This window comes from Lepidochelys kempii, chromosome 3 (genome assembly GCF_965140265.1).
Source record: "Lepidochelys kempii isolate rLepKem1 chromosome 3, rLepKem1.hap2, whole genome shotgun sequence".
Classification (NCBI taxonomy): Eukaryota; Metazoa; Chordata; order Testudines; family Cheloniidae; genus Lepidochelys; species Lepidochelys kempii.
The window spans coordinates 210619497-210645708 of NC_133258.1; positions in this window are offsets into that span (position 1 = coordinate 210619497).

The following is a 26212-nucleotide window of genomic DNA, read 5'->3' on the forward strand; positions in this document are numbered from 1 at the left end:
AGAGGATCAAACAGCTGTATTGCTGGTATGCGGCTCTAGCCCCGGTTGATGGGGTTGCTTGTACATGGACACAGGACATCCAATGTATAAATACACAGTTCCCCAGGCCTGGTGTGTTTGCACCAGGGAACTTGGGGCATCTTACGTTTATTTTTCTTTTTAATACTTATCATATGATACCTAATATGGAAATTGAGGAAGATTGTTCAGTCTTTTTCCTAAATAAACGAACAGGCCCCAAAATTCTCTCTGTGGAACCTGTGTTTACATTCTTCTTTTGCCTCTTTGACATATTTATTATTTGGGTTAAGAGAGGCCGCAGAATAAACTGCAAAAATAAAATTCCAACACGACTTCTTGGAGACACATTTGTCTTGGCCTCCCTTCCAGATGAAGCTGAGCTGTGTTTCGACAGCAACATTAGGATCTTCCTTATCAGAGAGCTGGTGAGCTGCAGTATTTCATCGGGGAGAACTTTTAGTTTTCATAGTAAACTGAATAATTGCAGCACTGTCCTACTTAATATGAAAGCCACAACAGAGATGGTCCCTGGCCTGTATAGTTTACAATCTGAGTGTCAGGATACAGATAACAGGTGGATACAATGAACAGATGGATGAAGCACAGGAAAGAGGGAGACAATATTGGTCAGCGTGAAAAGCAGCTACCACAGCCCAATCATTGTCAAGTTTTTTGTAGGCATCACAACAGAGAAGAGTTTTAAAGATGGATCTGAAGGAGGCCAATGAGGTAGCTTTGCAGATGTTTATGGGGATCTCCATCCAAGCATTAGCGTGAGGGGCAGCAGGGGAGAAAGCACAAAGATGCTTGCTGGAAAATTTTAAAACTGGTCAGTCAAGACTGACAATGTTTGTGAAATGAAGGCCAATGTCTCGGGCCCTCAGAGATGACAGGCAGGTGGGGCTTGGTCACAAAAGGCCTGACAGTGAAGACAAGTAGTGTGTGTCTGGTGGTGTGCAGACGGGGGAGCCAGTGGAGGGATTATGGGTCGAAGCAAGAAGCCTGGAAAATGGTCTTTGCAGCAGCGTCTGGCAGGATGTGAGTGGAGCAAGACTGCCTCTGTCAAGGCCAGGCAGAAGCTGTGGCAGTAATAGAGATGTGAGATGAGGAGAGCCCAGATGAGAAACATGTGGATGGATGGGGACGGCCGCATGGAAGACGTTCTGCAGGAAGAATCGGCAGGACACAGCCTGAGTATGAGCACTGAGGGAAAGAGACGAAGATGCTGCCCAGGCTCTGGGCTGAGTGACTGGCAGGATGGAGGTGTTGTCCACAGCCATCGAGAAAGGAGGGTCATAGAGCTTGGCGGGGGTGTGGAGACTAAGAGCTCCGTTGTAGCCATGGTGATGGTGGCTGGACACCCACAAGGAGACGTCAGAGACAGGCTGAGATTTGAGTTTGGACTGAAGGAGGCCGGTCTGGCACAGAGAGGTAAATCTGTGAGTCATTGGTATAGAGATGGGAGTTAGACGTGTTTGCAGATGAGATTACCCACAGACAAGGTGCAGAGGGAGAAGAGCAGGGGACCAAGGATCGAGCCCTGTGGCATCCTGCAGGCAGCTGGAGGGGGGATGAGGAGGACCCACACTGAAGGAGCGATTGGAGAGGATGAGAGAGACCTGGGAGAGGACAGGGTCATGGCAGCCAAGGGAGGACAAGATTTCAAGAGGAAGAGTTTGACTGAGGGAGCGGAAGGCAGCGACAGGTCCAGGAGGATGAGAATGGCCTGCTGTGTGGGTGGGAAGTGGCAGTGAGGAGGACAGAGCTGGATGTTGTGCTGCCCAAAAGAGGAGAAAGCTTGGGAAGGAGGGAAGGAGTTGGGAGTGGCGGGATTGGGACAGGAGAAGCCCAACATCTCATCCCTCCCCCCCCCCCGCTTCCCATGGTGTGATCCAGAGCTGGGAGCATGAGGGAGGGAGGGAGATGCCCCTGTTGGAGAGGGCAGCTGCCGATGGAGAGATCCAGTCCTGGGTGGGAGGCGGGAGCCACGGGGTGGATGGAGCTGGAGCGGGAGTTCGAGACAGCAGGAGAAGAGCGGGGCTGGGTGTGAGGTGAAGGGTGGCACCAAGGGGGTGGAGGTGGGGATGAAGGGGGGGCACAGTTGGGGCAGATGCTGCCAGGGGTGAGGAGGCGGTGGCCAAGGAGCGTTCAGAGGTGGGAGCTGGGTTTATGCCCTTGGTACAGGAAGAGAGAATCCCCCCGGCCAGGCCTGGCTGTAGGAAGCACAAGAGCACGTGCATCAGGCCAGGTAACCAAGCGGTATTTGCTGTTTGTAGCGTGATAAAGCCCAGAGCCCCGCTCAGGATCAGGCCAGCACTGAGCTAGGCGCTGTATACGTGTAAGGAGAAGACAGTCCCTGCCTCAAAGAGCTCACGTTTTCTCCAGAGGATGAAACAACAACAGGGGAATAAAACAAAGAGGTGAGATGAGACAAGGCAAATACCAAAGCAAACCCGCTGCACAGAATCAGGGAAGGATCGGCCCAGCCCTGCACTGCTGAAGTGAGAAAGCTCTTTGCCGCAGGAGAGAGCACAATAATCCTTTGAAATACAGCCCTGTTGAATTCAAATCTAATTCTATGTCCCTGCTTCAAGAACAATCACACACTGAACCGCACGCAAAGCAGCTTGAGTGCCATTTGCCTGGTCAAAGGCTCAGGCACGGCGAAGTCAGCTTGATTCTACTACCCATTTAAGTGACAGTAAAATGAGTTACCCTGAGCCACTGTGCGGCAGAACAATGAGAAGGCAGAGCCTTTGGCTGGAACAGGCTCACTAAGGATTTATCCCAACCCTCACATAACCCCAGCATGCCCTTCTTTTCTCAAGCAAGCACAAGAAGGGAAGTCAGAAATTATGACTCAAGCTCCCAGTGCCCTGGTACAAATGCTTGGATCACTCAGAGTAAGGGGGAGGCGTTCAGCACGGCAGCATTCAGCCGCCCGCTTGGCCAGAATTACAGCACTAACTTTAAGAAGCTCGGCCCTAAGTTGTCAGTTCCAGCTGTGTTGTTCAAATGAACCAGTCTCTGAGTGCTGTGGGCCTTACTCGACTAGCTCTTAAGAGCAAATCTATCTCCGTGATTAGCAGGTGCACGCATCCATCTCCGGAGACATGCGGATATTATAATACCATCCCATACACTCTGGTATCCCACAGGTCGGAAGAAATGACTGACATTTAATATTTTTACCTACTTTCTCCTTATCCTCCAGAGTGAAAGTGCATGTATTGTGAAATAGCCAATGAGAGCTGGTTTGTAGTTATGGACAAAATCAAACATCTTTGTAATGTAGCACAGGTCAGTGCTACATCCCCTGCTCACTAATCCCTGGACGTATCTAACATTCCAGACCCCTGAGCACCTTCAAATCAGCCTGTCACTAGAGAAACACTGCCTCCTTCTTCCCTCTAATGTGAAATTTCCCTCAAATTACACCTGCCAGAGGCACCCAGGCTGGGCAAGTTCATTCCTGAGTCAGAGACAGTTTTTCTTGCTGTAAAATTGTCACAACTCTAAGACCTGTGACGATCTAGGGTGTGGGCTGAGCAGTCTTGCGGGAGGAGCCCAAGTAGTAACCACTCCTGGGGAGAACGTAACATTCAGCTTAGACATGATCTTGTTGTTAATCTCTGGGGCCATGAGTTTCAGAGGTGAGTGGACAGTACATGTGTGAACTATCTTTTAGAGCAGGTTGGAAAATACATCTGCTCACATTTTAGTAATTTTTAAATAAAACAACAAAAAACGAATAAAACTTTGTCTGACACTACATCCCATATTTTTCATAGTAATATATGATATGATTGTGTCATAATCATAATGTACTTTATGCAAGATATGTGATATGAGGTATCATGGGAAAGGTTGTGATTTGCTGAATATGAGCATCCTATTTGTACACATGTATCATTTTGTATCTAAAGTTAGGAATATTGACTATACATCTGTACTACAAAAGTGTTTGCACCTGGGGAACACCCACCAGACAAAATGCGATCAGTCTGGCTGGCTATTTGGCGCCAGTCAATGAACCATTAGGGAGAACAATAGGACTCTGAAGATGCTAATCTCCCACTTTCCTGAGTAGCTTTCCTGGGATGCTACAAACAGCCTCTAATTCATGACTGCTTTGACGCTGTAGGGTCATGTGATTAAGTCACCTGGTACTGGACTCCATGATAGAATACCAGTATTTTTCCACTCGGGGGGAGGGGGGGGAGAAACACATCGGAAAACAAAGGGTTCCCGCCATATGTAAATCCTATTTAAGACAGGGGAGTGACATAATCAGGTTCGTTCTTCACTGAATCCCCACCCAGGATGACTGCTGTGCACATCTAAGAAACAAAGACAAAGGGTGGGAGGAGAAGAGCTTCCCAGGCTGGGAAGGCGTCTGGCCTGTGAAAGAAATACCTGGAGTTTTAAGCTGCAAGAAAGAGCTGTTTGCCTTCAAGAAACTCTGCAATCTGCCTAAAACAACATTTAGAGTGAGAAAATACTACTTGTAAACAATTTCTTTAGTATTTTAAGCTTATATTGCGTTTTTGTTTTATTCGCTAGGTAATCTGCTTTGAACTGTTTGCTAATCCTTGTAATCACTAAAAATCTCTCTTTTGTAGTTAATAAACTTGTTTTCTCTGAAACCAGTTTGTGGAATTCATAACTGGGGGGCAAGAAGCTGTGCATATCTTCCTCCACATTGAGGGAGGGAGCGCGTTTCAATGAGCTCACGCTGTACAGTTCTCTGTGCAGCGCAAGATAGTAAAATTTTGGGTTTACACTTCAGAGGGGTGTGCACTTGAGTGCTGGGCAATTCCCTAGCTGAAGCTTACCCATGCAGAGCTGATTTCAGTGTCTATGTCTTTCTGCAGCTGGGTGTATCTCTACCTGTGTGTCTGCTGGAGGAGGCTTGAGGGCCTGGCTCAGCAGGACAGTGTAAGGGAGCCCAAGCTGGTGGAATAAGTGGGCTCAGTGGTACCCCTGTACATCAGGTGGCACCCTGTCACACTTTGAATGGTGGATTTTATTATTTTTAATTATTCCTGATTTATTTGCCATTCGTTTTCAAGATCTACTAAGTGCTGGCCTTTGTAGTGATAATTGTAATTCTCTTAAGCTTCACACTCTCTCTCATTGTGGAAATTGTGGTTTGCCCTTTGCTTTTCCAGTCACCTGCTACAAAGGATGCGTCCCAATAACTAATTTCCAAATCATGCAGCTGTTCCGTACATACACATCTTTTCACCCTGAAAGCAGCTACGTTCCATAAAGTCCAAAATATAGCCACTGGAAATTGTAGTTGAAAATAACTAATAGATGGTATGACTGTACCCATAGAATTTTTACTATTAAAAAGAGCATTCCAGGAAAAAGGCCTACATAATTGTTTTGGAACATCAAAAGCTGAAATAGAGATAATGTCATCTTTCATACAACCAAAATATATTACAGGAAACTAATTAGATATAGGTAGTAAGTATTGCCAGAGATGACTTTTGATTATATGTAAAACTAACAAAAATCAAATTATTTACCAAAAATTATAGATCCATAAATTTTAAGACTGGAAAGGACCAGTAGATCATCCGTCTAACCTCCTGTAGAGCACAAGCTGTTAAATTTCATCCATGTCCCCACGTAGTAAGACCAATAACTTGTGTTTGGCTAAATCAGATCTTTCAGAAAGGCATCTTGTCTAGAAGACATCTGAAGACGGAGAATCCACTACTTCCCTTAGTAGTTTTTTCCTATGGTTAAATCAACCTCACTGTTAAAAATGTGTGCCTTTTTTGTAATTGTCTGGCTTTAACTTCTAGTCATTGGTTCTTGGCTCTACCTTTGTCTGCTAAATTAAAGAGTTTTCTAATCCCTGGTATTTTCTCTCCATCTTAATCAAGTCATGTTGATATCTTGGTTTGAAAGACGGTTTCAAGTTCTTTGACATTTTTTACCATCAGAATAAACAACATGACAATATATCACCAGCCATACTTGGGATTGGACCCCCAGAGCTGTGGCATTAGCAATATGGGCTTCCAGACATTCTGAGGTGAAGGACTGAGGTTTTCGAGGCCAGCTAGGAAACCGAGACACACAACTCTAGTTAAAATTAAGGAGGAGATTTTCCAAAGCACCTACGGGATGGAAACGAATGGGACTTCTGCTCCCAAATCCCTTGTGTTGAAGCAATGGCACACTTCTCAAACCTCTTACACAGCCCAGCCGCTAGAAGGAGACAGAGAGCCACTCTCTCCTAACACAGATACTGCAGCCGCTGTTCATGCCAGTGCCAGACTGCGCAGCTCCAGAATGAAAACTATCGTTGCTGAGTTAACTAGGCCGACTTTCGCTAACAGACAGGCAGCTCGTTCACAATGCCAGGGCATCCCAGAGGTAACTACAACAGCCTTCCGGAATCAGCAGTGCAAATAAGGAATGATTAGCACAGAGATGGTCAGTGAAGCCAGAGTTAACCTTCCAAGTCATTGATCTGCAGAGCCAGTTTATCGAAACGACTGGAGTTTCTCACCGAAGCCTACTTATTTCTCACTCCGTTTCACTATCTTGTAATAAATGGAGCCGTACCGCTCTGTTCATGGTGAGCTCTGCTGCTCCGCTCTGCTATGCCAATACTTACAGGCTAGACGTATAAAGCTGAACAATGCATCGGCAGAAACACCCATTGTTTACAAACGTTGAGCCACACTCTCCACTGCCCTGCCCCTGGTGTTGTCATTTATACCCGTGCGGAGTGTGAAAGAGCCAGAACAGAACTCTAGTCCCAACTCTTCATTCCACAGGGCCACTTTTTGCAAAGCAAACCACCCATGCAAAGGGGGCACGCACCCAGTGAGACCAGCTCCCCGGGTGTAGGGGAAACCCTGGTTATCTCTACGCGAGCCCCACTCCTGGTGCCCTGATAGATGCCCCATTCCTGGTGAAAGGAAAGCATAGCTGTAGCGTCTCTGCTGGTACTAGTAGCCACCTTAACTATGGACAGGCTCCCCCCTCTCGGGGTGGTGTATTGTAGTCAATAGAAGCCCCTCTGACTCTGGAGTGAAACACGTACAGCATGGTGTGCAGCCAAGAGCTCTTCTGGATGAAATGTAAAGCTGAGACCTGAGTGCATCCCGTTCCCGATGTTCATATGGCCCTTTGCCAACACTGACATGTTAACCCCAGTATTCAGGCCAAGCAGTAATGCTACTCCACATCTCATCATGTCCTCTACAGCGTCATTTCAATTTGTTTAGGGCAGCAAACGAAGAACCTACCTTGTGTGTCAGGGTGATATGCGCCTTAAACTGCTTCCGCGTTTCACCCCAGGAGGGTCTGCACTGCAGCCATGGGCTAAGTCAGTCTGATCTGGAGTTTGTAGGCACTGGGGGATCATTTAGGGGTGCTCTATAAATGTAAGTTATGGTTCTTATTATAGTCTAATGGGGTGTGTTCCTTTAACAGATTCATTCATTCATTCCAAAGGACTCTGCTGTGCTGGAAAATACTGATTAAGGGACATATATAATAGAACTAATGAACACATTCATTCTCTATGGAACTCATTTTCTATTGCAATTTTACCTTGTGTTGCATTGGAAACAGTCCTACAATCCCATGCAGTGAGCTCCACTCAAGGTTGAAGCACAGGTTGCTAGACAACTGAACAAACCGAGTTTGTATTGTCACTTACACAGTACAGAAATCACAACAGATGGTGAATCTCATCCAGTGCACTAAATGCCCCAGCAAGAGCTATGTGGGAGAAATGAGACAATCACCATGCTCTCAAATGAGCTTGCATAGAAAAATGATAAAATGCAAAGTACTCCACTTAGGAAGGAACAATCAGCTGCACACGTACAACATGGGAAATGACGGCCTAGGAAAGGGTACTGTGGAAAGGGGTCTGGGGGTCACAGTGAACCACAAGCTAAATATGAATCAACGGTCTAAAGCTGTTCCAAAAACCTGAACATCATTCTGGGATGTATTAGCAGGAGTATTGTGAGCAAAACAGGAGAAGTGTCTCTCTAAAATATTTTGATGTCACGTCTACACTGCAATAAAAAATCTGGGGCACCGAGTCTCCTCTGACCCAGGCTCCTGGGGCTCAGGCTGCAGGGATAAATACAGCAATGTTGACAGCTAGGCCCAGGCAGGAGGCTGGGCTCCGAGACCCACGCCCCCTTATGGGGGTCTCAGAGCCCGAATGTTGACACTGCAATTTTATAGCCCTGCGGCATGAACCGAGTCAGCTGACCAGGGACAGCCGCACCCATGCCACAGGTCTGTTGTCGCAGGGCAGACATCCCCGTAATGCCCAGCTAGACGGCACTCAGACACTGCTGGCAGTAGCATAATCTGAACAGAACAGCGCTCTTCTGTCTTTCTTGGCTTGGTTCATTACAAATACATTGCCCACTGATGCAGAAGGAGCCCCGTTGGTCCCCCGTAACCGAAGAGCCACCCCTTAATCTACGTGGCTCCGCTGTGAGAAGACAAAGAACATGCTCCCCGCAACTTTCCTGGGCTGCCCTCTCCTAGGGTACCTGAATTATCAGCCAACGGCCCTCACTCTCACTGTTAAATGCTAGTGCACCCTGGCCATTTATTCCGCGTTCGCCAGCGGAACCACTAGAGACGTCTCCTCGCCAGAGGTCTAGCCAGCCTGCCAAACAGGGACAATGTGACACAGTGGAGTCAACCAGCTGGCGAGCATCTCTGGAGCACGGCCAGCTTGCTGCTACTGTTACCTTTGGGAGGCAAAGGAGGAGCCCTCTCTGTGCTTTGCCATCGAGTTTGGTAGGGCTCTGCATTGTTTGCTGTGCTCTGGAATCCAGGCGTGGTGGCTGGCGGCCTGGGCTAGGCGTGCAGCGAGGCGACGCAGAGCCTGCTTGCTAGCCAGGCACCTCTGAACCGAGAGCCATGCGGCTTGTGGCTGGAGGGGCCGGGGACTAGGGGTGGCTGAGTGAGAGGGGCTGAGCCCCTCCAACTGTGTGCGGGGGGGGCTCTGGCTTTAAAAAACACACAGGCTCCCTGTGGCTGGGGAGACAAAGCCAGCTAGGAGGTGAAGGGAGTTACCCAGTGGAATTGGCCAGAGGCAGGCAGGTAGGGGTGTGTGTTGTTCTTCATTTCCTTAACTTACAGATTCTCTACTAGGAAAATGGCCAGTCGCCAACACCACTCCTAGCTCTTCCTCTGCCTGCACCTGCGGGGCCCCGCCAGACCTAGGCAGTCCAGTGGATCACAAATTCTGACGCAGCTGGGAAAAGGCTAATATTCTGGGGTGTATTAACAGCAGTATCGTCTGTAAGACACAGGAGGTAATTTGCATTTCTGGGCTTATGGGCTCCTAACCTCATTTGCAATGCTTAACTATTTCATACCATTTTACAAAATTGTAACTGTAGAAAACCAGATAAGCCACTGCCATGAACTAAAGAAGAAAGGGTCTAAGCTTGAATAGTTCCTATATGTAAATCTCTCTGCATTAATGTGTCCTTCTCCTTCATTATTTTTCTATGTTAATTACAGAATTAGCATTGACTGCCCCATATTTCCACATCCATAACCTTCCCCATTTGCAGAATGCTTTCAATCACATTCGGGAATGGAAGACAGTTCGGGCATTAGGTTAATTAGGTAGTTGTCTGAAGAAGAACAGCTGATCATCCTTCAATAGCTAACATTTATCACAAGATCTAGGGTTAATTTTCCTCAAGAACTGTGCCTTATTTATATTACCATAATGCCTTGCAGTCCCAGTCAGGATCAGAGCTTCGTTGTGCCAGGTGCTGTCCACACACAGATAACTAGGAAGTGGCAAACAACATTCCTGGAAATAACTGCTCTGAACTCTGAAAAAATGCAGGGAAGGAAACTGCTGCGTGGTCAACATGCACAGTCTGTGGAACTCCCAAGATCAGTTCCTGAGACCATAAAGTTTATTTAACTCCCTTACACAGGCTGCGTCCCACTGGAGCCGTCTTGTGCGATTCTGCTGTAGGCACCATTCACAATGGGGCCAGATGATCAGTTCCCTGTGGGCTGCTCCAGGATGCTGCCAGCTGGCCACCCTGCTGGGGTTCCCCTGGAGGGGGCCGCTGCAGAGGGGTTAGGGACAGCACAGCTGCTCCAAACCACCTCCCAACATCGGAGGTGTGAAGGAGCCATAGACTCAGAGAGACTTTAAGGCCAGAAGGGACCATCTGGATCATCTTGCTGGAGGTATTTCCAAGGTATTTCCCATATTTCATTGTCTGTAGTAACAGCTCCAAAGTCCTCTCCCGGGAAGTCCTCTGAGCAGAGGGGCTGCTGTGCTCACTGACTTCGTTCTCCAGCAAATGGAGATTTATGGATGTTTCTTCCTTTAGCAGAAGACTTGCACAAACATGCAACTGTTGCTGACCAAGGAGCAGAATCACATGTAATTTCCCACATTACTGACTACCAAATAACTCACAAATCTTCTTCTTGGGGTTACTGGAAATCCATGCAATCCATCTGGCCATGCTGTACCAACACAGACCAGAAAACTGCTCCCTATCCCAGAGAGCTAAACATCGAAGTATAAGACAAGATACAACCATTGCATACAGGCAGATGGGGGAATACAAGATGACAATATTGGTTGGCATATTCTGTGCTTCTGGCTTCCAGTCATGGAATTGAGCTACTGTATTTTAGACATATCTGGATAGAGCTGGGTAAATGCTACAGATGAGATTAGTGAATATTCCATAATTAAATGGAATTTGTTGCTCCACTGATTTTCATGGAGGGGGTTGCTCATCATTCACCAGTACTTAGATAACCGCCAGGGCATTGGGGAATGTTTTATGACCCCCAAAAGTTGCAGGAATGTTATCACAGATGATTACTCAGCTGAAATGTGTTGTTTGTTATTTGCTAGATGTTATTAACTCGGCAGTATTTTCTCTGTGTCACTCTCTTGGTTAAAAAGGTTCACTTCTCCAAGGAGCAGTGAAACCCTTCACTCTTATTGCTGGGTATGTAAAATATCACCCCCTGCAAACCGCGAGTCCAGAGCCATAATGGGCTCATGTATACCACGTGGTAAATATTCACAGCTAATGAATATCTCCTTAGAAATCAAGGTCACAAACAGAACGAAGAGCAGCGTTTGCAACAAATACCACTCACAGGGAACAATGCGACCAGCCCCGCTTGCAGCGGCACAAGCCCCAGATTTCCCAACAAAATAGTTTGGACCAGATCCCAGGGTCTGTCCCTTCTACACCCAGAGCAGCGTGGGTGAGGGTGGTGCAAAGATGGTTTAAACCACCTTTATGACCACCAATCCTGATGCTAGCTCGTGGCTGCTGTATGCCCATTGTCCCAACGGGTCCCTCCAGCAGCTGAGGATCATCAGTGTGTCAACCTGTTCTGGACACGCTCCCTTTTCCCAAGCCACACGCCTGCTTGGAAGAGGGGCTTAGAAGCCACTGTTAAGAGCTGATGTAATGAGCTTCACAAAGCAGCCATTTGCACTGCACAGCCTGAAGGAATTATATGGGTCCTACAACATTCAGAAACGATGCTACCCATGCCTGAGCACCATCTCCCAGCACTGTAGCTATTCGCTATTTACATGTATGCAGACAGCTTTTGTAACAGTGGCCATCTCAGCCCTTGTCAGGTGAATCTGCAGGCAGAGCGAGCGGATGGCTTTATGGACTGGTGCAGAGTAGGAGCCATGGTGGGGGGCTGGCTGTGTGTCAAAGTCCATGATGTTTATCGTCTCACTGGGACCATGAAGACCAATGTATACATCAGAGATTATAGCTGCTAAATGCTGTGCAAGTTTCAGCTACAGAGTGCTTGGACTTATGAATCTGTGACCCCCACATCTAATTTTTGGAGTCTTTGGCATAATCTAGGACCTCTCAGTGACATAATTCAATGCACACAAGCACCATTTCCTTTGATAAATACAATGGTGAGTATGGTCGCAATCTGCATGGCACTTGGAGCGAGGAGCACAAGTTGCGGAAGGGAAGAATTTGGAGGTAGCAGCACCAGTAAATTAATCTGTGTGCACAGGGGTGCAGCGCTGGCTGCAGGTGCAGCAGCTCTGTAAATAATTCTCTCAATAATGAGTCCGTTTCATTTACAGGCATGGAGGCCTCATGTAATTACCCAGCGAGTGATACATTATTGTGATACATTACAACAAATACATTTGCTTACCCTCAGAGCTGCGTTCCCTTCCCACCTCTGCCACTGGCCTGCTAGGTGATTGTAAGTCACTTCCCTGCTCTGTGCCTCAGTTTCCCCAGCTGTAAAATGCAGATAATAATACTGGTCTCCTGGGTAACGTGAGGTCAGCAGAGATCGGTGTATGAAAAGCGCCATATAAGTGCAAGGTGTATTTATTTTGTAATCAATATTAGCATGACAGAAAAATGGAATGTACACAGTAATCAGCCTATGCTACAGAAATACGTCAGTAATTGGGCCGCATGGCACTGAACAATTAAAGAAGGCTGCAGATTTCCATAATTAATATGGGGATAATCAAAATGTGAAGCAATTTGCATGCACAACACAAAACACCTTTAAGGGGTCGTAGGGTATGTTCCACTTGTACTGTGTGTGTTTGGTTTTGCTGAAGTGCCCATGGTGAAACGTTAGGCAGCAGAGCTCGTTAATTAGCGAAGCAAGGTGCCCCCCTGCTCTTGGACAGAACAGCATTGCACAGTCATCAGTGTGCAAGGAGAGTTACTTTGCAGCCACGTGTGCAGGTGCAGCAGTGTCGGCGTGATTGCTGTGTCACGTTACAAACACTGGGGAATGGCTGGGGGGTGTCTGGGGGACACTCTTGCAAGCCCTGCCATTGCTGGGGATGAGGCAGTTGCAGTGGGGGAGGTTTAGGTTGGATATTAGGAAAAACTTTTTCACTAAGAGGGTGGTGAAACACTGGAATGCGTTACCTAGGGAGGTGGTAGAATCTCCTTCCTTAGAGGTTTTTAAGGTCAGGCTTGACAAAGCCCTGGCTGGGATGATTTAACTGGGAATTGGTCCTGCTTCGAGCAGGGGGTTGGACTAGATGACCTTCTGGGGTCCCTTCCAACCCTGATATTCTATGATTCTATGATTCTATGAGGCGTTATACAGCGTTTCACCAGCAGGTGGCAAAAGCCAGGGCTGTGACTGCTCAGGACTTTGCCCTGGCTGAGCGTGAGCCAACCTGGGAGCACAGAAGCTGTGCTGCGGGCGAGAGACTCCCGCAGAGCCCAGCGGGCCCACGGACAGCAATTCTGCACCCCAGGGCCGAACAGTCAACGGGCCCCCACGCACCCACGAGCCAGGTCCGCCCGACATTTGGGCGGTGCTGGCTGGTGCCCAGCAAGCTGCCGGCTTCCACACGCCCTCCCGGTAGGGCTACCGACTGCCGAATAAGCTATTACCAGCAGGACAGTGGGGTGGGAGGAGGTATTGTTTCATATTCTCTGTGTGTATATAAAGTCTGCTGCAGTTTCCACGGTATGCATCCGATGAAGTGAGCTGTAGCTCACGAAAGCTCATGCTCAAATAAATTGGTTAGTCTCTAAGGTGCCACAAGTACTCCTTTTCTTTTTGCACAAACTCAAAGACCTTTCCTGCGCCCTTGCCCCGCCCCTTCCCTGAGGCCCCGCCCTGCCCCGCCCCTTCTCTGAGGCCCCGCCCCTGCTCACTCCATCCCCCCTCCCTCTGTCGGTCGCTCTCCCAACCCTCACTCACTGGAACGAATGGGAGATGGGGATGTCACTGGGTGACCTGCCCCTTGAAAGGGTCAGGGGGTCTGGGACCAGCCAGACCTATCTGATCAGCAGACCCAGCTGGGAAGGGGTCAGGCCGTCCCTGTGAAGGGCTGAGACTGCAGGGGGGAGGGAGCTGAAGGTGGGTTCCTGTAGTAGGCTCTGGAGCATGGGGACTGCAGGGATGGGTTTGTCAGGGAAGAAGCCCCTGGGAGCTGAAACTACCGGGGAGGGGGGGCACGAGAGGCAGGGGGGACAAGGATCGGTTTGGTTTTGATGCTTTGCCTGAGTTTACGTTTGAAGACTAAACCCGTCCCCTGAGGAGCCCCCAGCCTCGGTGGGATGGTGGGAGTGAGTTCTGTGTTTAGAAGGTGGAGTTAACGCAGTCGTTCCCTGGCAAGGGAGCGTGAGATCAAGTCAACTAGTGTAAAGTAAAATAAATCATGCGTTGATAGCACTGTCCTCATAAGAAGATCAGGCTCCAGCAGCTCTCAGCTGGTTTCTAGTCCAGGGCAGGCACATTTAGACCGCAGAATGCATTCAGATTTACTGCAAATTACACTGTAGAGCAAAGGTGCTAAAGCAAAGCAAACCCTGCAGCAGTTCAGTGCTGCTCCTGGGCCACTATTTTTCCGGCTGTGCCAGCACTGACTTTCCCGTCCCTTGTTTCTGGCTGTAAACCTTTGTTCTATAAGATAGTGAGGAAGGTCTCCTCCTCGCCTTACCCTGCACTCACCCTCCCCACCACGCAGGCGAAGGGTTTGGCTACTTCCAGAAGTGCCAAAATGTGCATCTCAGAGCTTTTGGGTCTCTTCTCGACACTCCCATGCCCTCGCACTGCTGTGCCTTTGGACTGCAATTTCATAGGACCCTGGGCCAGATATGGGAAACAAGAGGGACAGCTTTCTGAATGTTTCAACACCTAGAATACAGTCCAGAGATGCTGCTTCTTCTGTAGCTCATGCCTTTCCAAGAGAGCAGGTGAGATGCTGCAGAAGCCCCTTAACACAGCGTAAAATAGCTCTCAGCAGGGAACTGCAAGGCATCAAGTAGGTGTGGAAGCCGTAGATCTTTATGGATACGTATCAGTAAATGTCAATTTTACCACACACACAAACCAACAAAAATATTTTCATCAATGATAATTAAATGACTGCTTCTTGGAGCACCTAGTCCTGGAACCCACAAGACGAGAAGCAATTCTTGATTTAGTCCTAAGTGGAGCACAGGATCTGGTCCAAGAAGTGATTATAGCTGGACTCCTTGGTAATAGTGAGCATAATATAATTAAATTTAACATCCTTGTGGTGGGGAAAACATCAAAGCAGCCCATCATGGTAGCATTTAATTTAAAAAGGGGAACAACACAAAAATGAGGAAGTTAGTTAAACAGAAATTAAAAGGTATAGCATCAAAAGTGAAATATCTGCAAGCTGCATGGAAACTTTATAAAGACACCATAATAAAGGCTCAACTTAAATGTGCACCCAAAATTAAAAAACATAATAAGAGAACCAAAAAAGTGACACCATGGCTAAACAAAAAAGTAAAAGAAGCAGTGAGAGGCAAAAAGGCATCCTTTACAAAGTGGAAGTTAAACCCTAGTGAGGGAAATAGAAAGAAGCATAAACACAGGCAAATGAAGTGTAAAAATATAATTAGGAAGGCCAAAAAAGAATTTGAAGAACAGCTAGCCAAAGACTCAAAAAGTAATAAAAAAAAATCTGCTAAGTACATCAGAAGCAGGAGGCCTGCTAAACACCCAATGGGGCCTCAGGACGATCGAGATGCTAAAGGAACACTCAAGGACGATAAGGCATTACAGAGAAACTAAAGGAATTCTTTGCATCGGTCTTCACGGCTGAGGACATGAGGGAGATTCACGAACCTGAGCCATTCTTTTTAGGTGACAGATCTGAGGAACTGTCCCAGATTGAGGTGTCATTAAAGGAGGTTTTGGAACAAATTGATAAAATAAACAGTAATAATTCGCCAGAACCAGATGGTATCACCCAAGAGTTCTGAAGAAACTCAAATGTGAAATTTCAGAACTACTGTCATATGTAACCTATCATTTAAATCAGCTTCTCTACCAAAGGACTGGATGAGAGCTAATGTGATGACAATTTTTAAAAAGGGCTCCAGAGGTCATCCCGGCAATTACAGGTTGGTAAACCTGACTTCAGTACCGGGCAAACTGGTTGAAACTATAGTAAAGAATAAAACGGTCAGAAACATAGATGAACAAAATTTATTGGGGAATAGCCAACATGGTTTTTGTAAAGGGAAATCATGCCTCATCAATCTACTGAGGGGGTCAACAAGCAGGAGGACAAAGGGGATCCAGGGAATATAGTGCATTTAGATTTTCAGAAAGCCTTTGACAAGGTCCCTCACTAAAGGCTCTTAAGCAAAGTCAGCTGTCACTGGATAAGAAGGAAGGTCCTCTCATCGATTAGTAACTGGTTAAAAGATAGGAAACAAAGGGTAGGACTAAATGGTCAGTTTTCAGACTGGATAGAGATAAATAGTGGTGTCCCCCAGGGGTCTGTACAGGGACCAGTCCTATTCGACATATTTATAAATGATCTGGAAAAAGGGGTGAACAGTAAGGTGTCAAAATTCGCAGATAATACAAAACCATTCAAGATAGTTAAGTCCCAAACAGACTGTGAAGAGCTACAAAAGGATCTTTCAAAACTGGGTGACTGGGCAACAAAATGACAGATGAAATATAATGTTGATAAATGCAAAGTAATGCATTTTGCAAAGTAATGCATTTTGCACATTGCAAAACATAATCCCAACTAGACATATAAAATGATGGGGGTCTAAATTAGCTGTTACTACTCAAAAGAGAGATCTTGACTATAATGGGGTTAAAAAAACAAACTAGATAAGTTCATGGAGGATAGGTCCATCAGTGGCTATTAGCCAGCATGGGCAGGGATGGTGTCCCTAGCCTCTGTTTGCCAGAAGCTGGGCATGGGCGGCAGGGGATGGATCACTCGATAATTGACCTGTTCTGTTCATTGCCTTCGGGGGCACCTGGCACTGGCCACGGTCGGCAGATGAGATACGGGGCTGGATGGACCCTTGGCCTGACCCAGTCTGGCCTGTCTTATGGATTTTACAGATCGGCAAAGTGAGAAAAATGCTGCTTGAGACCTTATTAAGGGTTGGGTTATGGCTATTTACTTTGTATCAGGCATGTCATGTTGAGCATGTGTGTTTTAACTGTTAGAAGGCTTTAACTTTTTAATCTCAACATCCACAGTCATTAAATAATTATTGTCTGACCCCCAACCCTAATTTCCCATAACTGTGAAAATTTAAATAGAAAAAAAAATCCTTAAACATACACATCGATATTATCCATTGAAATTATAACAAAATAAAAATCCAGTCCCACCAAGCCTACAAATAACCTTTGCTTCTCCTGGTACCTGGAGCTGTGTAAAATCTTTGCCTAGGGGAAGAGACAGACTCCTTTGAGTTCCTAGGGCCTGTTTCATGTACTGCCAGCTGGCATTCAAGCCATGTGTACACAGACTGACTTCCTGATACCTCCTCCAAGCTTTTCTTTCCTGCAACCTGTGCTCCTGCCTCCAAGTTCTATGCAGATTGCTGCAAAGCCTGATCCAAAGGGTGTCCTCACTGGGCTCTGGATCCTCTTCCCAAGTGTGTCTGCTTACCCATCATCCAGGAATTCCTCACCCTTCATCCTCTTCACTGCAGTACTGTTAAGGCCCAATTGTGTAATGAATGCACTATCCCACTCTGGGGCAGGGGAGAGCTGTTGTGGGAGCTGTTGAACCGTATCCTGACTGTGGTTAGAATTCGTAAGTTGTCCCATGCTCTGTAACAAAGCACAACCAGGAGTCAAGGACACTGGCTGAGCTGGGTTTGGTTGAAATGAAACACTGATGAGTTTCTGGGTTTGCAAGGTTTCTGGTGTGGTCACAGTCACAGTTTAGGGCAACTACTTCTATATTCCCCCTCTATGGTCCAGCCAGGGCTCCGGCGCTCAGGCTGCCTTTCTTGGGGGCAGACCTGCGTCTCTCTCCCTTCTGACCAGGGTATTGCCAGGCTGCTGGCTCCCTGCCTGCACTGTGTTATTCCTAGCAGCAGACAATCTCTGCCTAAGCAGACCTGATTCGCTTCACTCCTTAGAGATGGGACAGGGCAATCACTACAGTTACGAGCTACCGCGCAGCTCTTTCTAAGCAAGCACGTTTTATTCTCAAGGTAGAAGCCATACATAGAAAACATTACAACCAATATATGACACTTCACACAAGCTCACCAGAGATCACCCCCTGACTCCTGTGGGGCCTTCAGCAGCAGTATTCCTTCAAATGCCACCCAGGGCTTTTCCTGTGTGTTCAAGTTCATCGCACCCTTCGCTCAGAAGAAGCACCCAGTCTTACAGGGCCTCAGTAGGGCAAAGTCCTTCCAACCCTCCCCTAAGGACTGGAGCCCTCTGGAGACTGAGGTCCAGGTCATTCGCTGGGTCAGAACAAAAGCCATGAGTTGGTTTAAACCACAGGTTATTTATCCCAATGTCCTTGTTTTGTCTCTGAGTCTCTAGAGAGGCCACTCTGAATCTTTGAAGAGAGCGTGACTAGGTTATTAGCCAGACAATGGGCAAAGCATCGAATGGCTGATAATGATGGGGAGGGTGAAGGGGAGTTACATTAGCATACGTCCTCCACCAAGAGAAGTTACCTCCCATCTCACAAACACACAAACAGTTGCATTGCTAACACAATGAATTCCAAAGACGTGAAACTCAATTCATTAAGGTTTGACTTCTCTAGGAAGGTTTGTCCAGGGTATCTCAGGGCCTTGTCATGTCTGTCACAAAACTGTTATAGCAACCGCCCAGTATTGGTGCCCCCCTAGATGGACAACTGGCCCTGTGTTGGGGATTCCCACCCATCTCGTCTCCCTGCTAGGCTCCGAGCCCCTCCGTTCCTTTCAGCATGCTTTGGGGGAGCAGGGCGCTGCCCCAGAATGACAATTGATTGGGGATCTTTCCCAACACTGCATGGCCACGAGTGAAACACAGCCCTTACCAGGACCCATGCAATGACCATGGAGAGGCATGTCTCCCACACAGTTATACAATCATCTCAGGATAGCTCAGTAAACCCCAGATGCCCACCCCACCTGGGAATTTGAACTGAGCAGAGGAACAAACGAGCACTCACGGACTCTCCAACCTCTCAGATTTCTTTTCTTCCGCTCACCCAAATCTGCCAGTGTGGCCTGAGGTGGAGCTGCTGACTTGAGAGCGTGTGCACACACCCTGGAATACATCCTACTGCAAATATCCTGTAGCCGAATGGCACTAATTAAGCGTACACAGATATAAGCCAATGGAAGTGGCAAGTAAAGACTCTGCTTCTTATCTCTAGGCCTGGTATTTTTTCATTCATCCCTGCTTAGAGCGGTGATGATCAAAGCAAGGGCCTCATAAGGAGATATTCCAGACAAACTGGCTTTTCTGCTCACTAATTCTGGCCTGTGTTTAATTTAGAATTAACCTGTCAAACAAATGTCCCATTAAGCTTGGTCAGCTCTTTAAAAATGTTAAATATTTTCAATAGAATGGCTTTAGACTAATTCTACAGACTGGGCTGCATGATCCTTTAGAAAGTGTGAACAAGTTGTCTTTGGTTTTTAGAAAATTTACAGCCACATCCTGAAGTCTATCTATAGAAGAATTGCTAGTCTAGCATTCCACACAACATTGTGCGAGATATATATATGTGGGTGTCTGGAAACTTTAGAGCTCATTTCACAGAAAGTTTTAGGAAAGAAAACTAGCAAAGTGACCAATCAAATCACACTCAGCAGCCGACAAACCCTCCACATTGCGTTGAAACATGAGTAGAGCTGGACCAATGACATAGATGTCACCGGGTTGCACGTTGGGGTTGTCGGTAGCGACAGTGCTGGAATTTGTTGACCTGGTGCTCATGGAATTCGGCTCGTTGGTTGGATCATTAGCTTCCCTGACTGCCGTCAGGTATGGGTGGGTGGCGCAACGAGGATGCTGATCCGTTGCCCCCAAACCTGTCCCTCATTGCTGACCTCACAAGTTGCCTGCTTGGTTTTGAATTGCCCTACCGTCAGTGGTCCCTGTTGAACAGGTTCCGGGCCGGACAAGGTCTCTGTGCACCAACCAGCGTCGCTGGGGCCTTCAGGACAGCCCTTTGTGTAGCTGGGCGCGACACAGACAATGACGCACGTTGTCAATGAATGCCTGCTGACTAGGTTCAGTGGTGGCCTAGAAGAACTGCATCACACCACTGAAGGGGCCATCGCTTGGCTAGACGACTCTGCACATGCTACATAAATTATAACAATGTCTACACAACATCCTGACTGGTTTTCTGCCTCTAGACTATTGTTTAAAACACATGGGTAAGGGGAAAGCCAGCTTCTCTCTCAAGTGAGATAGTTCTCAAGTCAATCAGTCCCTCCACACCAAGATATAACTCCTCTGAACTACCTGGCAAAATGAGGCACTAAAGTTCCTTGAAGCTAAGCGAGCCTCCTGAGAGCTAAACAGGATACACCTGAAATGCGAGGGATCAGCTTCCTGGGCAATGAAAATAATCTCGTTACCATTGAAGCTAGTGTTTGTTCACAGCCAGGCACTGATCACCACCTTCCCTAAGCCTCCCTAGCTCCCTCCAGAATGGGCTGCTTTAAAATGGGAGTTTGCTTAGCATGGAGCTGAACCTTATCAGTTGGAGCCTGCCTGCTTCTGTGCCCACCAGTCTGCGGTGCCGCAGGTCCAGGGAACAGCTCGGGGGGATGCGGGCCAGGCTGGTAAAGCCTGACTTCAGTTAGTTAACCCAGCGCTTTGCAAACCCTCTGGTTGTTTGCATTCAGGCTGGAAAGCGAACGCCCTGGAGCTCCACATGTGTTTAGTTTAGACTGAACTGGCAGATTTGGCACCTTGAGCTTCTGAACTGTTCATGATGCTTAAACTCTTGGCAGCCAGAACACATCGATCCCTTTTCTAATAGGAAGCAAAATGAGGATGGCGACCACGGCCCAGTGTTTCTGCAAGAGACAAAACGTCACGGAGTCTGTGTGTTGGGCAGGCTCCTCGGCTGGGCTGTCACCTGGGCCCATTCTAGCTCTGCCCTTTGCAGGCGGGCTTCTTCTTCCCCTGGCTGCGTGTCTGGCTGCCATGCGAGAGGTGGGGCTGTTTTAGTGGGTTTTAAATTGTCATTACTTACAAGTATGGGGATCAACTGTGACCCGTTTTACACGCCTGTGCTGGGTGTCCGGCACTCCTCTTACACCAGCATCCCTTACCCCAGCGCTCCTTACCCCCTCGCAGGAGGTGCATGTTCCATGGGTTGCAGCAGGAGTGGCAAGGTCACTCCTGCACCGGTAGGGAGCATGCATGGCAGCCGTAGCTCCTCAGCCCGCACAGAAGAGGAACCAGTCCAGGCCTTGCAGGGGGCTGCAGCAGATTTGTTCCCCTCCCTGTAGCAAACAGGCAACTGGGGATTAGACTGTGTTTCTGAGTCCGAGGCTGGTTCCTGCCTCCCACTGGAGACACAACATGGATTACTTGGCCCATGGGGCTGACCCAGCCTGGCAGAGGTGCTCAGAAAGGGGAAAAGCTGCAGATGACTTAACGTCCTTAGGGAAACAATGTTATTTTAAACTTAGTGGCGGATTTATAAGGATTCCTTGCAGCTAAAGGAGCTGACACTTACATCCCACTGCCCTGGAACTAGGCAAGATTAAGGAGGCATAAAAGAGGAACGCGACCCGGATATCCCAGCGCTGAGGATTGGGGAACGTATTTGGATTCCGTGTGCCCCACCCCTTTCCCCGCTGAAAGGAACTGATGGGATAAATGTTTAGCACGTCTCTTAGGCTAAATAATTGAAGACTCCAGTAAGTGAACATGCTTAACGGTGTGGAAGAGCATTACACAGAGTAACCACTCGCCACAACGGCTCATCTGGGGACTCAGGGATTGGACGGAGTAAACCAGCAGGGCTGGCCTGTGGTGGCCCCAACCCCGTTGCATTATGGGAGGGGGCTGTGCTTCAGAGTCACTTCCCGGAGCATCCTGCTGACAAAGGGCAGTGGAGCGCTGGGTGAACACACACAAATGGGGACTGCTGCGGTCTTTGAAAGGGCGGAGCACAGGCTCCAGCCATGCCTGGCCCCGGGCCCTCCTGAGGAGCAGAAGTGGCCACAGCGTTTGGGAAACTCCCACAGCATGGCTGCAGGCAGGGATCTCTGGGCCAGCCCGTGTCTGTTCTTGCTGGGCAAAACCCTGGGAGGTGTAGGGAGCCCGCAGCTCCCAAGGACTTCACCCCCTCTGCGGACCTGGCTTGTCTGTTCAGGGCCCAAGTCTCCCGTTTCACTGCTGCAGATCAGGAGTAACTCCAGGGTTAGTCAGATCTGGGCGGGAGAGGGGAGAATGGGCAGTCCCTTGGATTTATCACATTCTGAGTCTAATGAATTCACAGTGATCCAACGTCTTCGGCACCCTGTCACTAAAACCAAACGTAGACCTTTGGCTTTAACGTGCTCACCCACAGGCATGTTCGAGATCCCCTGCAGCAGGGACCAGCTTTTCAAGAGCAGCCATTGGGTGCCTGGGACAGCTAGGGGGTTAAATCATAGAATCATAGAATATCAGGGTTGGAAGGGACCTCAGTAGGTCACCTAGCCCAACCCCCTGCTCAAAGCAGGACCAATCCCCAACTAAATGCCCATTTGGTGCCAAGGAACAACTTCAAATAGCCTCAGAGGCCATTCTAGCAGCTGGGACCAGCAGAGCACAAGTCTACTCTAGCTTCCCCTGCCTTTCCCCACCCCTTGTGTTCCTGCACCAGGGGAAGGCAGGACTTGGGAGGCAGGCAGCTCTCCAGCACCCAAGGACTCCCCTAGACCAGGGCATCCCTAGTAGATGATCACAGTGGCTAAAACAGCAAAGCAGCCTCAGTGGGGCCCGGCTCTGGCCCTGTAGCTCTGGATAGCTTGATTAATACAATAGCTACGGCTGGTCAAAAAAATATCAGTGGAAAAGTTTTCATGTTGTAAATTGGGTTTGGCCATAAACAAATTGCTTCCTGGGGGAAATGTTGTTTTCATTGAAGTAGTTTGGTGTTTTGATAGGAAATTTCTAAACAAACTGGGACTAACATTTGCATTTCTTTTGGTCTGAATTTGAAATTTCCATTCCTTCTGTATCAGGGGGTAGCCGTGTTAGCCTGTATCCACAAAAACAATGAGGAGTTTGGTGGCACCTTAAAGAGTCACCCAATTCCTTTTGGTTTTCCAAATTCATAAATTTTTTTTAACCCTTTCTCCCCTTTTAGTTCCTTTTGTGCCATTGAACGTAACAGAACGAATGCCATCTCAGGACTCCCTGTCACCACCTATTTCCCCCCCATTGCCTCCCCCCCATTAACTTTACAGAATTTCTCCAACAGAGCAACAAAGGAAAGATGAGAATATGCAACTTTGCCATTCTGTCCTTGTACAAAATCTGAGGAAATTTTGAGTTATCTTTTGTCCACATTCAAGTCTCCAAAATTCATGTAGATCTTGTTTAAAGATGGAGAGAAAGGTACTCACCCTATTTTGCACTGGATTGGTAAGCAGGCATTCTCTAGTCCTGCCTTGACACCAGATTCAATGGTGTCTTCAATGGCCAGTGCAAGTTACGCATCTCTAAACTGGTGTCAGCTGCATAGCGAGGCAGCCAGCTGGTGAAGGTGGCTCAGGGAAAGCAGCCAACAGGAAGACATAAGGAGGTACAGGAAGTTTTGTCCGGGTGCCAGGCATTAACCAACAAAGCGCAGCTTGCTAAGGAATGTTTGAGATACCAACGGGTGCAGTGCAGGCCTGCCCCAGTGCCATTTCACCCATGGGAATGACCATCAGCTCCCTGGCAATGGCTGCCTATTGACCTTGGAGGACCGTTTTTGGGTACAATACATCTAGGAGTGGTGGAGGCCCATTCCCAATGGCTGGAAGTTTTCTGCATGAAAATCGCCACATTTGCGCAGACAGCAGAGAAACTTCTATGTTTTTTGCAGGCACTGGCCTGCCAGAAAAAGTGGAGAATGACAACGGCTCTTGGTTTAGTTCAGAAGAGGTTCAGAACTTCATGAAGAAAAGTGGTATTAGACCTATCACTGCAGCGCCCGGCACAAGCGGGCCTGGCTGAAGGGTCTGTGCGAGCTTTCGAGCAAGCCCTAGGATCCATGACCGATGAGAAGGGGTCAGTACAGCAGAAGCTGCCATGCTCCTTGCTAGCATATCGAAACACGGTACACACCACAATGACCCAAGCCCAGGCAATGCTACTTACGGACTGAAATCTGGCTCTGGAAGGGGGGGGGGGGCGGGGAGGAGTGATTTCTCCTCTCTGCCAGGCCTAGCTGTGCGGTGTAGCAATGGTAGCAAGTCACACAGAAGCATGATTTTTTTAAAGTTGTTGCTGCCCCTGTTTACCCTGATGGTTATTTGTATAGGGTAGCTCCTAGCTCCAGGCTAGGGGCTGAACACACACGGAGTAGCAGCCACTCCCTGCCCTATGCACTGACAATCTAGGTAGCCAAGACAAGCAGCAAGTGGGAGGGGAACCGGATACACAGGGCACAGCTCTAACCATTGCACCCCCCTGCCTTGCCCCAGTAGCATCTCACAAGCATTCCTTCAGCTGCCACCTCCGCCAACCCCACAGACTGCGGGGTTGGGCCACCCGCTCACCATTAGGCAGGGTCATGTCAAGGATTGTGCCCAGACTGAGGCTGGCCATGGGGGATGCACAAAGAACCTCCTCCATCTGCAGCCAGCCCAGGGCCAGCCACGGTGCTCTCCAAGTACCAGGATTGCTCCAGGCCAGCCCAAGCTGTGGCAGGAGCCATCCCAAAGAAAGCAGGACCGAGGGGCAGGGCCACGGGCTTGTCTCCCTTTCTGCAGACCGGGGAGGCTGCCCTGGGGTGTGCAAGTGGGTGTGTGCACGTGCACACACGGGAGGCTGCCCAGGGAGGGGGGCGTTGAGATGCTTCAGTCTCTCAAAGGCTCCTGTCAGTGGATGCTGTATCTATGCAAGCAGAGGTGCTGTACTGTAGACAGAATCTGGGCAGCTGTGACTCAGGGCCAGCCTAGATGGCTCTCAAAGTGGGCATGAACAAACCAGCCTCTGGTCTCAAAGACTGATGAGGTTGTCAGGGAGTCACCAGGCAATGCTCGGGAACTACTCCATACGAAGCCAGTCAGGACTCTGGGGGGGCCTCCTCTCTGTGAGCAGACTGTCTCCAGGGCAAGAAGCTTCCACAGCTTCGGCTTTCCTGGGTCTGACCTCGGAGCATTCAGCATCCCCTGCCCCACCGTGCGCTTCCCGCAACGAGTCCGCACAAGCGGGGTCCTGGCGAAGCCAGTGGGTCCTGCCCCCCAATTCCGCAGTCAGACGTGACTCTCAGCCAGCCAGTAAAACAGAAGGTTTATTAGATGACAGGAACACAGTCCAAAACAGAGCTTGTAGGTACAGGAAACAGTAGCCCTAAGTCGGGTCCATCTTGGGGCCAAGGAGGCCAGACCCCCAACTGGGCCCCCTCTATTTCCCCAGCCAGGTCCAAATTGAAACTCTCCAGCCCCTCCTCTGGCCTTTGTCTCTTTCCCAGGCCAGAAGGCCACCTGATCTCTTTGTTCCCCAACACCTTCAGTTGGCACGTGGCAGGGGAGGGGACCAGGCCATCAGTGGCCAGGAGACAGGGTGTCAGCCATTCTCTGTGCAGACAGCATCACACTGGCCCTCTAGGGCTCTGCCACAATCACACCCCCTTATCCCACCACCAAGATACTGAAGAACTGCACAGGGGAAACTGAGGCACCCACTCAGTATTCAGAGAAAACATTATGAACATTCCCACTTCGTCACAGAGGTCTGTGATCATCTGTGAAATTATCAAACTGCCAAGCGGTAAATTGGCAGCCTTGGATTGAGTTCTGTTCAGGAAGAAACCGCTCTCGACTGCATTTCAAAAACACAACTCCAATCAATAACAATCTATTAATGAGTTCTCTTTATGTTCATCCCAGATTATTAGCTGATTAGCTTGCATTGGCACCGACTCCCAAATGCATAACAATTCCATCAAACACCACCTTCCTGCCAGTTTGCCAAGGCCCTAAACTTGTCTGATGGCTATTTATTTCCAATAGGAACTGACTGGCCTACTTTGGATTTCTTAGCTACAGAGAATCCATATGCAATGAAAGTCTCTGTGTGCAAAGCCCAACATGCGCTGAGAATTTTTCCATTGTATAATAAACGGCGTGTTTGATTATTTCGGTTTAATCATAGAATATCAGGGTTGGAAGGGACCTCAGGAGGTCATCTAGTCCAACCCCCTGCTCAAAGC